Source organism: Petaurus breviceps, unplaced genomic scaffold (genome assembly GCF_028583685.1).
Source record: "Petaurus breviceps papuanus isolate PSGF00001 unplaced genomic scaffold, PetGlider_PUasm1.0 164, whole genome shotgun sequence".
NCBI lineage: Eukaryota > Metazoa > Chordata > Mammalia > Diprotodontia > Petauridae > Petaurus > Petaurus breviceps.
This window is the reverse complement of record NW_027185735.1, coordinates 15,832,831-15,848,111: the sequence shown is the minus strand read 5'-3', so window position 1 is coordinate 15,848,111 and position 15,281 is coordinate 15,832,831. Positions and strand designations below refer to the sequence as shown.

General features: G+C 36.6%; 1 protein-coding gene across 6 annotated transcripts in view; it reads right to left on the bottom strand.

Moving 5' to 3' along the window:
- Positions 1 to 15,281, bottom strand: part of FUT8 (fucosyltransferase 8) — a 491,667-nt gene that overhangs the window by 341,356 nt on the left and 135,030 nt on the right. The gene's annotated exons all lie outside the window — the stretch shown is intronic.

Sequence of the window (15,281 nt, the reverse complement as noted above, 5' to 3'; positions counted from 1 at the left end):
CATTTCACATTTATTGTTTGTATAGTGAGAAGCCAGAGCCCTATGTTAAAGGAAAGACACCTAAAGCTCAATAAAAACTATTAACAATTTCACAAATGAGGATTTTGTCGAGGGTAGAAAAATAGCCATTTTTTAGTTTCGTTTATGAAAACGTCTTATGGGTTGATTATGTGTCTCACAAATCACTTAATCAAGTTCAATAAATGACTTTATGAAGTCAAGTTCTATGTTCCCTAGCTTTTGAATATATTATAAAGATAAAGTCTCTCAATATATTTGTTTGCTAATTGTTCATCCTGCACAAGTTCTAGCCAGTCTTCCCAGAACCAGAAGCCCACCCAACCCCCCAATAGGACCATATATAGATTTTAGGAGGTATGTGAATTTAAATGGGCAAAGAGACATCTCTATTTCCCCTTCATTGATTTTCTTTGTAATCCTGTGTATTTTATTTTACATGTTTTCAAATAGTATCGTGAAAAATGCTTCCCTTAGACAGTCAAACAGTTCCATGACCCAGAAAAAAAAGATTAAGAATTTCTATATTACACAGATTAAGAAAAATTAAGTGAGATAATAATAATCTTGTGAAAGATTTAGCACAGTGCCTAGAAAATAGTAGGCACTTAATAAATGCTTATCTCCCTACTCTTAAAAACAGTTAATCCACCTATAAAAGGAAAAAAACAACAGACTACATGCACTTAAATGCTGAAGAGTGATCAAGATTGTCAATTTTGCTATACTATTTGGGCAGAGGGATGGGGAACACAAAGATATGGGGCTATGGAGGAATGGAAGAATGGCAATGAGTAACAGTGTTCAGGAATTCTTCTCCATATTAAGTTTGAAAGAAATCCTACCACCACCACTGCTCACCCCAATGCCTCTTCTAATCCAAAACATCAAAGCCAGCCTAAGGTAGATATTTGTTATGTGGAGTCCTACTAACTCTCTGGAGTGATTCCCTCTCTTCTTCATAATCCCTTCCACCCTTATAGGCCTTGCTAAAGTGTTACCTCTAAATAGCTAATAGTATTAGTGATCCAATGATTAATATTCCTTTGGGGTTTCTTTGTGGGTGGGGGTGGTCCAGGACTATTATCTCTTTCTTGAGTTGAACCTGTGATGTGTACATTCCCTCTACTAGTCTAAGATTTGCCTAAAATTTACACTATTAGTGGGCTGGGAAGAAGTTTCTTGCCTAACTTCAAGCATATCACTATGATTCAGGATCATGATTGTTGAGTGAAAGAAGTGAAAACTTCTTAGACTGTACTCTAAAATCTAGTAAGGCTTTCTGTGGGAAACAGGCCCAAGTTCCCCTTCACCTGAAATCACATGATTTACAAGGACTCAAAACTCAGAGAGGTAGGGAGTCACCCCTCTCCTCAGTGACACCTCAGCATAAGATATGCCAAATAAGGACAGAAGTGCTTTCTCAAACATACATTGGGTGGTCTACTGTTTCCTTGTTCCAGTACTTGAGGTAGATTGCCGGGCTTAGATTGTGTACCTAACTTCTAGTCAATGGAAGAAAAGGGTCAAAAGGGGGATGGGGAAGAATTCCATGTTAGGGCTTTATAACAGCCATTTCCCTTTGTAAATTGCTTCTCCTCCCTGACCATTTGTCAGGAGGGTGTCCCTTTCTCGAGATTGTAATAAACCATTCTTTTCTGCTTCCTACCTTGAGAAACCTCTTAGTATTATTTGGGTAAGCATTTCTGTTGCACCGTTTTGGGGGTGCATACACTGTTAACCTGAAAGTTTGGTTAAAGGAGACAAATAGGCTAGGTGATATGTAAATCCATATTGTTTATTCCCTTAAATCTATATGAAGTTAGCAAGCTTGTATGTGCAAGGAGCCAAAACCTAAGTTCTGATGGCATGATTAACAAAGTTTTTATAGGTTTCCAGACAATCCCAGGACATGTGTCCCTCAGATTTATGATCTCCATATATTTTTTATCCATACCATGAGAAAGGAAGTTTCTTAGTTGTAAATACAGATTGACAAGACAAAGTTGGGTCAGATGGAATTTAAGATCTCAGGAGGTCAATTTCTCCCCCACTCCAGTATGACCACCAAGACAAGAGAAATCCCACTTATTTTTGAATTTCCAGGAATCCAATCCCATTGTTGACATTATATGGTCTTTTGAGTTACAGACACAGGAAACGGTATTTTTAGAGCAAAGAAAATCAGTCTAATTGATTAGTTCAGGCTTTGGATCATATTGGGGTTGTCATGACTCCAGACTCCAAGGTTCTAGCCAAGTTCTTAAAACCTTAGAATCAAGCTTCTGATCCAAGCTAACTCTCATTTTCATTTGAAAAGGGAAATCTTGAATGCTAAAAACACTTCAAGAAATCAAAGCAATGATTCCAAAAATGATAAAATTCCAATTACCATGATAGTTTGTAAGGGGGATAATTTTAGGTACAAGGCTTTGTCTGATACCTCCAAGGACTCACAAGCTAGTAGAGTGAATTAAAAGGCTTATACACAAAGCACTTATAAGTATGAATGTGATTCTGATAGCTAGCACTTACATGTCACTTTAATGTCTACAAAGCACTTTACAAATATTATCTCATCTGACCCTCAAATGAGAGGTTGACGTTTTTATTATTATTCCTATCTTACATGTGAGGAACCAGAAGTGGACAGAGGTTATCTGCCCTGAGTTACACAGCTAGGAAGTATCTGTGTCTGGATTTGAACTCAAGTCTTCATAACTCCAGGTTCAGTCTATGCTAGGCATATAGTACTTAAAGAACTAAGAGATCAAATTCAGGAGAAATTTAAATGTCTGGGATGATTAGGGATTATGGAAAGTTGTGTTTTGCTTTGTTTTTAAGTGGTGAGATGTGAACTAGGTCTCTGAAGGATGGGTAGTGTTTTGATACCCAGAGATCAGAAATTCTCATGATCTTCCAAGTTATGCATATCATAACTTCAATTTTGCCACCACAGAGATGAGCCCTAATCAAGCAAAATGAAGCAGTAACTATCATAAGGACTACCTTGTTATTTGGACATTAAGAGGAAATGAAAAGCTCTACTGAAAATGATGACAGATCCCATCATTAAAGGATGTTTGCACTAGCCTGTGAAACAAGCTTATGATACAAAATCTAAATGAGCTAGTTAGTTTGTCCTTCTCCATGGCTCTCATGGAGTACCAACTTCACAAAACAGATCCTACCAGAGCATATCAATCAGCATAAACAGGTCCCTTTGAGACTCATTACAGCTTGGAAGAAAAAAAAAGAAAAGAAAAACCCACACATGATTCTGCCTAGTAAGAAATTTAACTCAGTTTGGTTGATTTTAGGGAGTTCTTTTTTTAACTAACAAAAAATACACAAACATTTCAAAAGGTGTTAGGTAACTTCTCCAACAGTTTGCCTACAGCCTAGTGTTTTGAAATTTTGCAAGGAAAAGGAATTTTCTCCAAATCAGGAAAAAAGAAATACAAGAAAGAAAAAAAAATAGAAACATTTCCTAGTTTACATGCATTTCAATAAGCATTTATTAAGCATCTACTCCATGCAAAGCACTGAGCTTAAGGGCTGGGTGAGAGAACAAGAACAAATAAGACTTGGTCACTGACTTCATAAATTTTGTATTCCAACAACAAAGATGCACCACATATACATAAGTAACACTTACACAAAATAGAACGTAAGCCTAAGAAAGGGACAAGGTGATTAGCACATTTCAAAGGATGGAAATAGCTTAGTAACAACTGGGTAGCTAGAAGAAATGGGACAGAAATCAGGGCAAGTGTCAATGGGCTATTTAAAGCTGTGTACTAAAGATGGGAAGGACTTAGCATAAAGTATGGTGATTGTGGCTGTTCAGTCGTTTCAACTGTGTCCAGCTCTTCACGACCCCATTTTGAATTTCTTGGCAAAGATAGAGTGGTTTGCCATTTCATTCTCTACTTCATTTTACAGATGAGGAAACTAAAGCAGACAGGGTTAAGGGACTTGCCCAGGGTCTAGTGTCTGAGGTCAAATCTGAATTCAGGTATCCCTGACTCTAGGCCTAGTACTCTATCCACTGAGCCACCTAGCTGCCCTATTAGAACGGTAGGGAGTACAGTTCAGGAATAAGATATCTGGTCTGAACAATGCAAGAAAAGTACAGAAAATATACAATGAACGATGTCCAGTTTCTCTGGAACATAAGTTTTATGGAGGGGAAAAACTTTAAAGTATATGGAGGCAGAGATACAAAGTCAACAGGATATAGTGCTGACCTAAAAGAGTCAGGAAGAGATGAGTTCTAATTCAGCCTCAGAAATGTATTCTAAGAAAGTCACTTAACTTCTCTCTCCACCTCAGTTTCTCCATCTGTAAAATAAGTATAATAATGGTATCTACTTCACAAGGTGTTGTGAGGTTAAAATTAATATATGCAAAGTGCTTGGCAAACCTTAAAGCATCATATAAATGTTAGCTATTACAATTATTATTAGTTAAGGACAGAAAGAGAAGAACCAGATCATGAAATGTGTTGAATGCTAGACTGAGTAGTTTGATCTTTACTCTGTATAAAATAAAATCAAGAATAGATAAATACCTGGAATGCCCAGAAACAGTACTGTACCTGACACACAGTAGGTACCTGATAAATGTTGATTAACTGATTGGTTGACTGACAGATGGGATCATATCTGGGCATAAAATATCTGATAGGATTTCTGTCAGGGAAAAAAATACCACACTGATTTTTGTGTGTAGATGTAATGTCACAAGAAACCTAAAATCAATAAGGGAAAATTAACAGGAGAATTCTCCACATATTGGGAACCTCAATATTGCCCAAGATTTCATTAAAATGACCTGAGACTATCAGAAGTACATAAAACATATCTTAACTCTCCTGAACTTTCAGGTACCAAATCAACTAATGAATAACAAGGTCAACTGTGATTGCACAGAAGAGAATTCAAAATTATTTAGACCAAATTGAAACTAGCTTCAAATAGGTGATAATATCCAACGGGTAAAAAATACAAGGTATACCCTGAAATTATTAATAATTTCCTAACAACACAGGGACTGAAGAGCAAGACACAAGTATCTTCACAAAAAACCTGAGGGTCAGTATGGGCCACAAGCTGAGTAAGTTAGATACAGAAAGAAATATGAATGTGGAATATATTATTAGGCCTAGGGCATCAAACAAAACAACAACAAAAATTACTTCTTACTGAAAAAAAATTTAAAATAACATAAATAAGATATGAGAAGTAATACTTTTATTTTATTTAAAATAACAGAATGTAGAATTTGGAAGCTGGAAGGAGCCTTAAAAAGAACATGGTATCTTCATCACTGATCCAGGCCCAATTAAATTTAAATTTAAAACAAACAAAAAAATGCTTTTAGATATCCACATTTTCAAGAAAGACATGGATAAATAAGGAAAGGTCATGATCAAGAGTGCCAAGGATTAAAGCGATCAAAAGTGAACAAAATTAAAACAATTTTAATTAATTAATTAATTAAATTTTTGAAAAGACATCTGCTGTACAACTTAATGACAATCTTCATATGGGAAAGGTGGGTTTAAGGTGAAAAACAAAAACGGGAAAAGATATAAAGGATTTGTTAGCCATAAAGGTGATTAAACACACACGGTTGCTAGTTCCTTCACATCATTTAAAAGATCTCCTAACTTTTTGAAAAAGACTTTCAGACTGTCATTTTGGCCAACTCTAACCTAGAAAATTACTTCCTTCTGCTTTGGATTCCACTGGAGTTTCAATTAGCTGATTTTCACTTTTAAAAGCCACTGTCAGAATGTACTAAAGTAGACTACAATCTCAATGAGTGGGTAAAGTAATCATTACAAATTGAATCTCAAAACAGTTTGGAAATCATTCAAGAAGAAAGATATAATTATCAGCAATGAAAATGATACAAGGGAAGAAATTTTGCGGGAGTTTTTTCCCTGACCCCCTGCCCCTGCCCAAAAAAAAGCTATTATAGAGCAGACTGACAAGACTGCAACAATCACTCCACTATAGGTACAAAATTCCTGGGGCTCATAAGTTGGGACAATGGTGACAGTGGCACAAAGTGGTTACAACCTCAAAGAACCTGTTCAGTTTCTGGGTTATGGATTTTTAAAGTACTGAAGAATCAGGACCAAAAAGGAAAGGTATTATTTTTTTTAATTTTAGAACTGTATCCAAGTATTTTATGAATTTTAACAGATTTAATTCTCCCCAAGAATTCTTTGTTTTCCTCCCCTCATTTTACTATTATCATCTCCAATTCATAGCCAGGAAAAAGGAGGAAAAAAAGCAGCAAGATGAAGGATTTTTGCTCAAGATGACAGAACCAACTCCCTAACTCATGTGCTGTACTCTCCTTCTCCAGCACCACTTATCTCCTTCCCCATTCCCCAGTCATAAACCTATACTTTTCTGTTATTAGAGAACTGGGAATTCCAATCCCAATCAGATCTAAATGTTGTTTCCGAAAATGTTGAGACAGATATCAAATGGAACTGTCAGACAGTGGTTGCCTGTAACAGGCCTACACTAGAGATTTCAATAATTCATGTGAATTCACAATAGCAAGATACAACAAAGTTCTCAGAGATAAAGAGCACCATTGTACTTGGAAAATAAACTGAGTTTAAAATATGCAGAATTACATTTTCTATGTATTTCACAGTAGAGAAACAATTACAATGACATTTTATCTGTACACAGTCCAAGTATGCTTCTTCTAAAAGTACTCTAACTACAATACCCCCTTCATGAATTCTGAAAAAGGACCTAGGATCCCAGTTTCTGAGGAAGCAATTGCAAAGCTTTGTATAGTCAAAAACAGCTGCTTAACCCTTCATAGTCACTAAAGTGCATTATGGTGTTGGAAAGAATATCGGACTAAAGAGAACAGGGTTACTGGGGCTGCAGTAGCTAGAGTGCTGGAATTGAGGGGAGGGGGGATGTGGGGAGAAAGGTGACAACAAAAAGAACTGAGTACAAATCCAGACTCAGAGACTTCTTAGCTGTCTGACCTTCAATAGGTCACTTGACCTGTCTGCCTTGGTTTTCCCCATCTATGAAATGGGAAGAATAACAGTACCTCCTAGTAGTATGGTTGTTGTAAGAATAAAATGAGCTAATATTTGCAACATATTTTGAAAACCTTAAAGCACTGTACAAATACTAATTGTTATTATAGAAAGATTCCGTACATTTTAATTTTAAAAATACACAGTTACAAGTTGGAGTTGAATAATTTATTGTTCTCATCAATCTATCTAATAAAGTAAAACAGAAAGCTGGTTTTTGTGTTGTTGTTTTTAGTAGTCTGTGTGAAACAACAAATGGGCAGACCTTTAACTTACTAAATACTTAGGGGCACACAGCAGTTCACAGTCAACATAGGAAAACACAAAAAAGATACAGAACCCCCATGTTCCTTGACTAATATATTATCACTCTTCAGAGTTTTAGTTATGATTCTTTTATTAAAAGACTCTTACAAATTTATGAGATTAATAAAATGATGCAAACTAACTGCAAATTTCATGCATCTTTAAAGTAACATCTCTGTTAGTTACAGGGATAGGGACTGGACCTCTGATTTCAAGTGAGGAAATTCTTTCTACCAATACAGGTCAGCATCTTCTCGGCAATTTATAGGCTGGACTTGTCCAGAGCACAAAGAGATTTAAGAGAATTTTTCCAGAATCACACACCCGGTATGTTAGGTACAACACTTGAACCCAGGTCTTTTTGGCTTTGAGACCAGCCCTCTAGCTTCTATGTAACACTGTCTCTCTTTAATTACTGGGCAATTCTTCCTTTCATATAGCATCTGAGTGCTATAGTGACTAGAGTGCCAAGCCCAGAGTCTAAAAGATCTGAGTTCTAATACAACCTTAAACATTTACTAGCTGTCACCCTGGGTAACCTGTTAGCCTCAGTTTCCTCAACTGTAAAATGGAAACAACAGCAGCTACTTTGCAGGGCTATTGTGAGGAGCAAATAAAATCATATTTGTAAAACAGTCCGGCATATAGTAGGTGCTAAATAAATGCTTCTTCCTTTCTTCTTTCCTTTTTATCTATACCACCACCACCTGCATGCTATACTCCTATACTGCCAGCACACCTCCCATATCACTAAGTCCTTATGAAATTTTAATACTAATTTCAGTCAAATATAGAGTATTAAAATTAAAAATCCAATTACATATGAAAAATGATAAATTTATCCATTTTCAATTAATGCCATTCCCCTTCCACAATATAGTTAATCCAGTGCTATTCATGTGTCCTTGAAAACATTAAAAAAGAAAACATTTAAGACTATCACCAATGAACATTTTTTAAAACTCAGAACTGTTTTTCAATCATGAGGAAGGAGAAGAGGTGACTCCACAGGGAAATGGATATATTTTCATGAGGAAAAGTCAACAGTCTGATATCATATTCCTCCTAATTACTCTAAGTCATCTTCTTTTCCAGTCTCCTAATAACACCCAGAATTTTAAAAAAATCACAGAGTAAGGGAATTTTAGAGCTAGAAGGATTCTTAGAAATCATTTAGCCCAACATCCTCATGTTACAGGTGAAGAAACTAAGGTAAAGAGTAGGTAAGTTGAGTTACCTACGTTTATACTGATTGTCACTGACCTCACCAGCACCAGAACTGTACTGTAATAGGTCATAAATATACTACATATATTTGTTATACAAGGATTCACAATATATTTTTAATAAAACAGTAAATTATATTCTACAAAATGTGGCCAAAAACATCAACTCATCATCTTCTCCCGAACTTGTCCCACCCCCTTTCACATAAGTCCCCCTGGCTCAAATGCTCAAACTTCTCCTTAAATCTGTCTTCTCTCTGACCTTATATCCAAAGTTTCCACTTGCTGTTGCATCTGCCTTGGCATTCTCTCATGCATCCCTCCCTCACTTTTGACTTAAACACTGCCACCACCCTAGCTCAGGCCCTCATCAGTTCTCAATTAGACTACCAGAAGAACCTCTTAATTGGTCTGGTCTCTTGCATCCTCCTTCCCCAATAAGACAGTAAAATGTAATGCACAATTCTGATTTGAGTTCTCCTACTGAAAAATCTTAAGGGGCTTCCTACTGAATCCAAGATAAAGTACAAGAATTCTTGACATTAAAAATGGCTACAAACTAAATTTTCAGCCTTATTTCAAATACACTGTTTTCCAACAAAACCAAACTTATTGGTCTACTGTCTACAAGCAGTAGTGAAGACTTCCCCCTTATCACCCATCCCTTTATCTGGAATATATTCTTTTAAAACTGTTGATATCTCTAGCTTCCTTATAAGTAGGCACAAGAAGTTATTTATAGGCTAAAGAACACTGTTATACGGGTGGCTAAGTGGCACAGTGAATGGAGCACCTTTCCTCAGGAGGAACTGCTGTTCAAATCCAGCCTCAGACACTTAACACTTACTCGCCCTGTGAACTTGGGCATGTCACTTAACCCCAACTGCCCTGCATTCCCCCTTTCCAAAATGAAAAAAAAAAAAAACACTGATATACTATGAAGGCCTCTAGCTATAGAGTTAGAATACTTGAGTTTTCATTCTGCTTTTCTTACTATTGCTGAACTGAATTCATAAACTATGGCACCTTAGGAAGGTCATAACATCTCAGAATCAAATTTCCTCATATGTAAAATGGGAATCACAAGATGCCCACTCCCTAGAGAGAGGCTGGAGTCAGAATATTTGAGATTCTATCCCCAATGTCAGGCCCCACTTCAAACACTTGGTAGTTGGGCAACCTGAAACAGTTACTTAACCATCCTTAGCCTCAGTCACCTCATATGTAAAATAGGGGGAATAATAGTAGGATTGGTGAGGACTAAAAGAGAAACTATGCAAATTTTTTTTGTAAACTTTAAAGTGTTATGTAAATGTAAGGTAGTATTATTATTACCACCACAGAAACTCCTACCACAATAGCTTATCCACAGTAAAAGTGAAACTGGATTCTTAAGTCTTAACTAAAAGCCCAAACAGCTTTGGTTAAGCTAAATTACTGAATCATAGCATTTGAGGGATGGAAGAGTTAAGCCCATGTAAAAAGGAATCCCCACTATAACATCAGAAAAGGACAAGCAGTCATCTAGCCTCCTCTAGAAGGCAGCTTATCCTTAAATCAACAATTCTAATCATTAACAAAGTTTTCCTGGCATTGAACCTCAGGTTGCTTCAAGGCAACCACCTCATAGCTTCTTGGTTCTGTGTTCAGGGACTAAAGGAAAAAACTCTAATCTCTCCTCCATATAACAGTCTTTCAAATACTTGCAGACAGACTCCCTTCAACTCATCTTGCATATGAAATGAGCTGAAGGTCCTCCACCAACCTGGCTGCCCTTCTTTGGATACTCTCCACAGATTACGTGCAGACAATATGCTAGGTCTTGGGCACACAAAGAATGAAACAACTGAGCCAAGATGGTGGACTATAGGCAGCAACTTGGCTGAACTCTGCCAACATTCTCCTCCAAACAACTTTCAAATAATGCCCAGAATCAAATTCTGGAGGGGCAGAGCCAACAAAAGAACGTAGTTAAAAATTTTTCCAGCCTAAGACAACTGAGGAGGTCAGCAGAAGAGATCTATGAATTCAGGGTGTCAGGGTGGCTGGAGCACAAGCAGTGGGACTTGGAGGCTGCTGTAAGAGTAGAATCAATAGCTTTAGGAGCTCTCAGCACAGAGATGGTAAGAGGGTCCCACAACTGGTCAGAAAGAGATCAGAGCAGACCCATTGATGGTACTGAGGGCAGAACCCAGTTGTATTGCCTATATCCAGCTCTGGGTAACCAATGCTCCATGACTAAGAGGAACACTAGCACTTGTGGTCCCAGGAGAGGAGGGCCCCTGGTCATAGTTACAGGGCTAAGAAGAGCATTAGTATTTGTCACTGCAAGGAAACAAGATCCCTTCCCGAGTAAAATCCAGAGAAAAAGGCAGGAAAGCAGTGACCATACTTCTCCTTGGATCATAACCCACCTTGCGAGCATTGAAAATTTACAGACTTCCAGAACTAGCTCTGAAAACAGCAGCACAAAAAGCCTAGAGCTTGAGCCAGTGCCCCCTACACCTTGTGAGTTGAGCCATACTTAAAATTAACTTTTAACATAAAGTTCAAGGTCAAGAAATAAGCTAGGAAACAAAACAAGCAAACAACCAAAAGAAGAACCTCGTCATAAAAAGCTACTATAGTGACACGGAAAATCAAGGCAAACACTCAGAAGAAGACTTCAACTTATAAGAGGAAATTTCAGAAATAACTTCTTTTACCCATTCCTAATAAATGGACCTGCAGAAGAACTACAGAATTTCAGTTAGAAGGGACTTCAGAATCACCCAATCCATCCCAGACCTCAAAAAGAATTTCTTTACAACATATGTGACAAGCAGGCAACAAGCTCATAGGTACACAGCCAGCACATTTTAGTAGAGATGAGTGAAACCAGGTTTCCCAAAGAGGAGGAATCTGCTATCTCAACCAAGCAGTCCATTCCACTTCTAGACAGCTCTACTAGCTAAGAATATTTTCCTTGGAGCAAGCCTAAATTTTCAACTTCTACTTCTTATTCCTACTTCTATTGTCTGGGGTCAACTAGAATAAAATCTAATTTTTCTTTTAAGGGGTAGTCCTTCAAATATATTAAAATGGTTATCATGTCCACCATAAGGCTCCTAAGACTAAACATTCCCAGTTCCCTCAATGGATTTTCATACTGCAAGTACCTGAAGCTCTTCATAAGAAGCCCTCTCATTTTGTGATTTCCCTATGCAATGTAGGGAGGCAGTCACATACATACAGAAGGAAATAAGAAGAGTATAGGAGCTATGTCTCTACAACTGATTATATATTAATATACATTTAAACATCAGGTGACACAATGGATAGAACTTAATGGATACGACTTAAGAGTAAGGAAAATCTTGGTTCAAATTTAGCTTCAGACACTTATTAGCTGAATTCATAGATGTATACTACTTCTGTAGAGTATGACTCTTCCATTGAGAGATGCTAGGTTAGAAAATTAGGTTCTGTATTATGTTTTAAAGACAACATGATATTGTTAATAACTATTAATAATGTCCTATTTCCCCAGTTCTCCACTCAGTGTTGATCTGAGATTGTTGGTACATAAATACAATCCCTTTTAAAAAGCACGACTGACTGTATTATTTTTTCAATAATAACAGTTTTAGTTATAGTCTCAGTCAAGACTAGACAATGAGAAACCTATGTTTATTCTTTGGCAAAAAAAAAACAGCAGAATTACTTAAAAGAAAGGGAAAAATAACCACCTGAGAGAATCTTGTGAATTTTTTTGTTTTAAAGGAGGGAGATGGAATAAAAGTGTTAACAACAAAGAGCTACTAGAAAGCATCTTTTAAAAATAACAATTTGATTAGCATAAAAAGGTTATGCTCATGTTTCTCTCAGATGCTTCAGAACTGAAAACACTTAATAAAGCACTCTGAATTGCACATTTCTTATGTTCCTGTGGTCTATGGATGAAAAAAAAGGAGTCTATAAATTGGACTAATGATATGAGTTGGTCCCAGGTGGCCTATCAGATACTGTGTCTCATAGCAGAGTCTTGTGATTCATATGTGTCATCTGTGAAGGATAAAAAGAGGGACTGAAAATATCATGGATTATTTTGTGACCTCAGGATGCTCTACTTCATGGTCCTCTCATTACTCACCGGCAGAAGGGCAACATCATTCAACTATCAACTATAGGGATATTGGATAGAATACCTAATTCAGATGATCAGCTAGGTGGTGCAGTGGACAGAGCACTTGTCCTAGAGTCAGAAAGACCTAAATACAAATCTGACATCAGACACTTAACTATGTGATCCTAAGCAAGTTACTTAACACAGCTTGCCTGAGTTCTTCATCTATAAAATGAGCTACAGAAGGAAATAGTAAACCACTCCAATATCTTTGCCAAGAAAATGGGATCACAAAGAGCTAATTAGACATTAACTAAAACAGCTCAACAATAACAAAAAGCCCCGAATTCAGAATTGTAAAATGAGTTGAAAATAGTAAACACTGCTTAAATATTAAATATTCTTCTATCAGAGTCATCATTAATACAAAGCAGTTCATTCATTAACCTGTGCTTATTCTTGATTACTATAATTTCATCTCTTGAGACTCAGCTATAGTAATTATGTTTTTATTAACAGGTTAAATCATCAGTTCTTCAGTTCCACTCCAATTCTTCTCCAAACTTCTAATCACTTTGAAAGATTTAAGGAACTACACCCAAACTATACTATTAAAGCATAAGTCTCAAATAATTTAGGCATTTCCATTTACTGACTCAGAAGGAATACTTGTAAATCTTTTGATGGGTGGCAGCAGTGACCAAGTTGGAAATAGCTATTAAGTGGTATTTTTACCAGGCCTAGATTTATCCTCAAAATCATTTAAAAGGATAAAAGTTCAATCTGTACAAAATTATTCATAGATGCTCAATTTATAATAGCAAGAAAATTGGGAATAACTTACATCTGATGACTTCAGAATAACTGAATACACAAAAGTATATTGATGCAAGAGAATATTATGGTGCCATTTTTTTTAAAACAAGATTTATAATTTCATTGATATAGGCAAATTCTAATGAGGAAAACTACCTCTACCACTGTAGAACAATTCAATAAACATTTATTATATGCCTACTATGTGCCAGGCACTGTGATAAGTACTGAAGATACAAAGAGACAAAAGACCATGCTTGCCCTCATAGAGCTTACAATCTAATGAGACAACATACAGATAAATATATATGAAGCAAGCTATAAACAAGATAAATGCGATATAATTAAAAGAGGGAAAAGCACTGGAATTAAGAAGGGTTGGGGAGGGTTTCCTTAGAAGGTGGGATTTTGGTTGGGACTTAAAAGAAACTAAGGAGTCACTAGTAGGAGGGGAGCATAGGAGAGAGTGTTCCAGGCACGGGAAACAGCCAGAGAAAATACTGTATCCAAGAGATGGAATGTCTTATTCATGGAATAATCAAAAGGATGGATGGAAGAGTAAGTGAAGAAGGGAGTAAGGTGTAAGAAGAGTGGAAAGGAAGGTGGGGGCTAGATTTCAAACACCTTCAAATGCAGTCATTTTGTATTTGCTGCTAGAAACAATAGGAAGCCACTAGAAGTTACTAAATGGGGGGGGAGGCACAGAAGTGATATGATCAGACCTGAATTTTAGGAAAATTTCTAGCCGCTGAATGGAGGATGAACTTAAGAGAGTGGGGAGAGACTTGAGGCAGGCAAACCAGCAGGCTATTGCAGTAATTAAGAAGTAAGGTGAAAGCAGCCTCAAAAAAGAGAAATGAATTCAAGAGATGTAACAAAGGTGAAATCAATAGATCCTGGCAATAGTCTGGCTAGGGGGTGAGAAATAGGAACCCAGATCAGCAGCTGCTCAGCAACTTATACCTTGAAAAAAGTGCCTCCTCTAAAGACCCCAAAAACCCCAGACCAGAGACATAAAGCCAATATACATCAGGGTTTGGACATGAGCCCAGATCGTCCAGATTTTGAAACCAGCTCTCTGTCAACTATGTCAGGCTGCGCTTCTCTTTTATGGTGTCAAACTATAAACATAAATCACACAAGGAAATGTGGAAACACCTATACAAAGTAATAGAATAAAGATCAATACAATGAGAAATGTTTTATATATTGAATACAATAATGGTTTGGTTTGTTATATTTTTTGTAAATAAGGAAGTTTTTACTAGGCCTTAGTTGATTCTTCAGTATTAAATAATGCTGCTACTAGGCTTTTTCTGCATATGGCTAAATGAGCAGCTGGAAGAAGTTGGTAGAAAATTCAGGGTTTTAGGAAGTAAGACAAACTTGGCAGTTTTACAGTAATGGGGAATCTGATGGTATCATTAAAATTGCCTAAAGCAAGCCTTTGAATTTTTTTCCATTACGTTTTGAAATAAAAATTTATATATATATATATATACACACACACATACCTTCTGTTTTTGTATCACTTGCTTATTCATAAGTTGTTTACTTATCCATAAATCTGATAAAGCAGTATGTTCCATGTTCTTCAAATTTTCTTGTAATATCTCTCTTTCTATCTAGGTCATGTTTCCATTTTGATCTTATCTTGGTAAATAGTGTAAGATAATGATCCATGCCCAATTTCTGTCATACTGCTTCCCAAGTTTTCCCAACA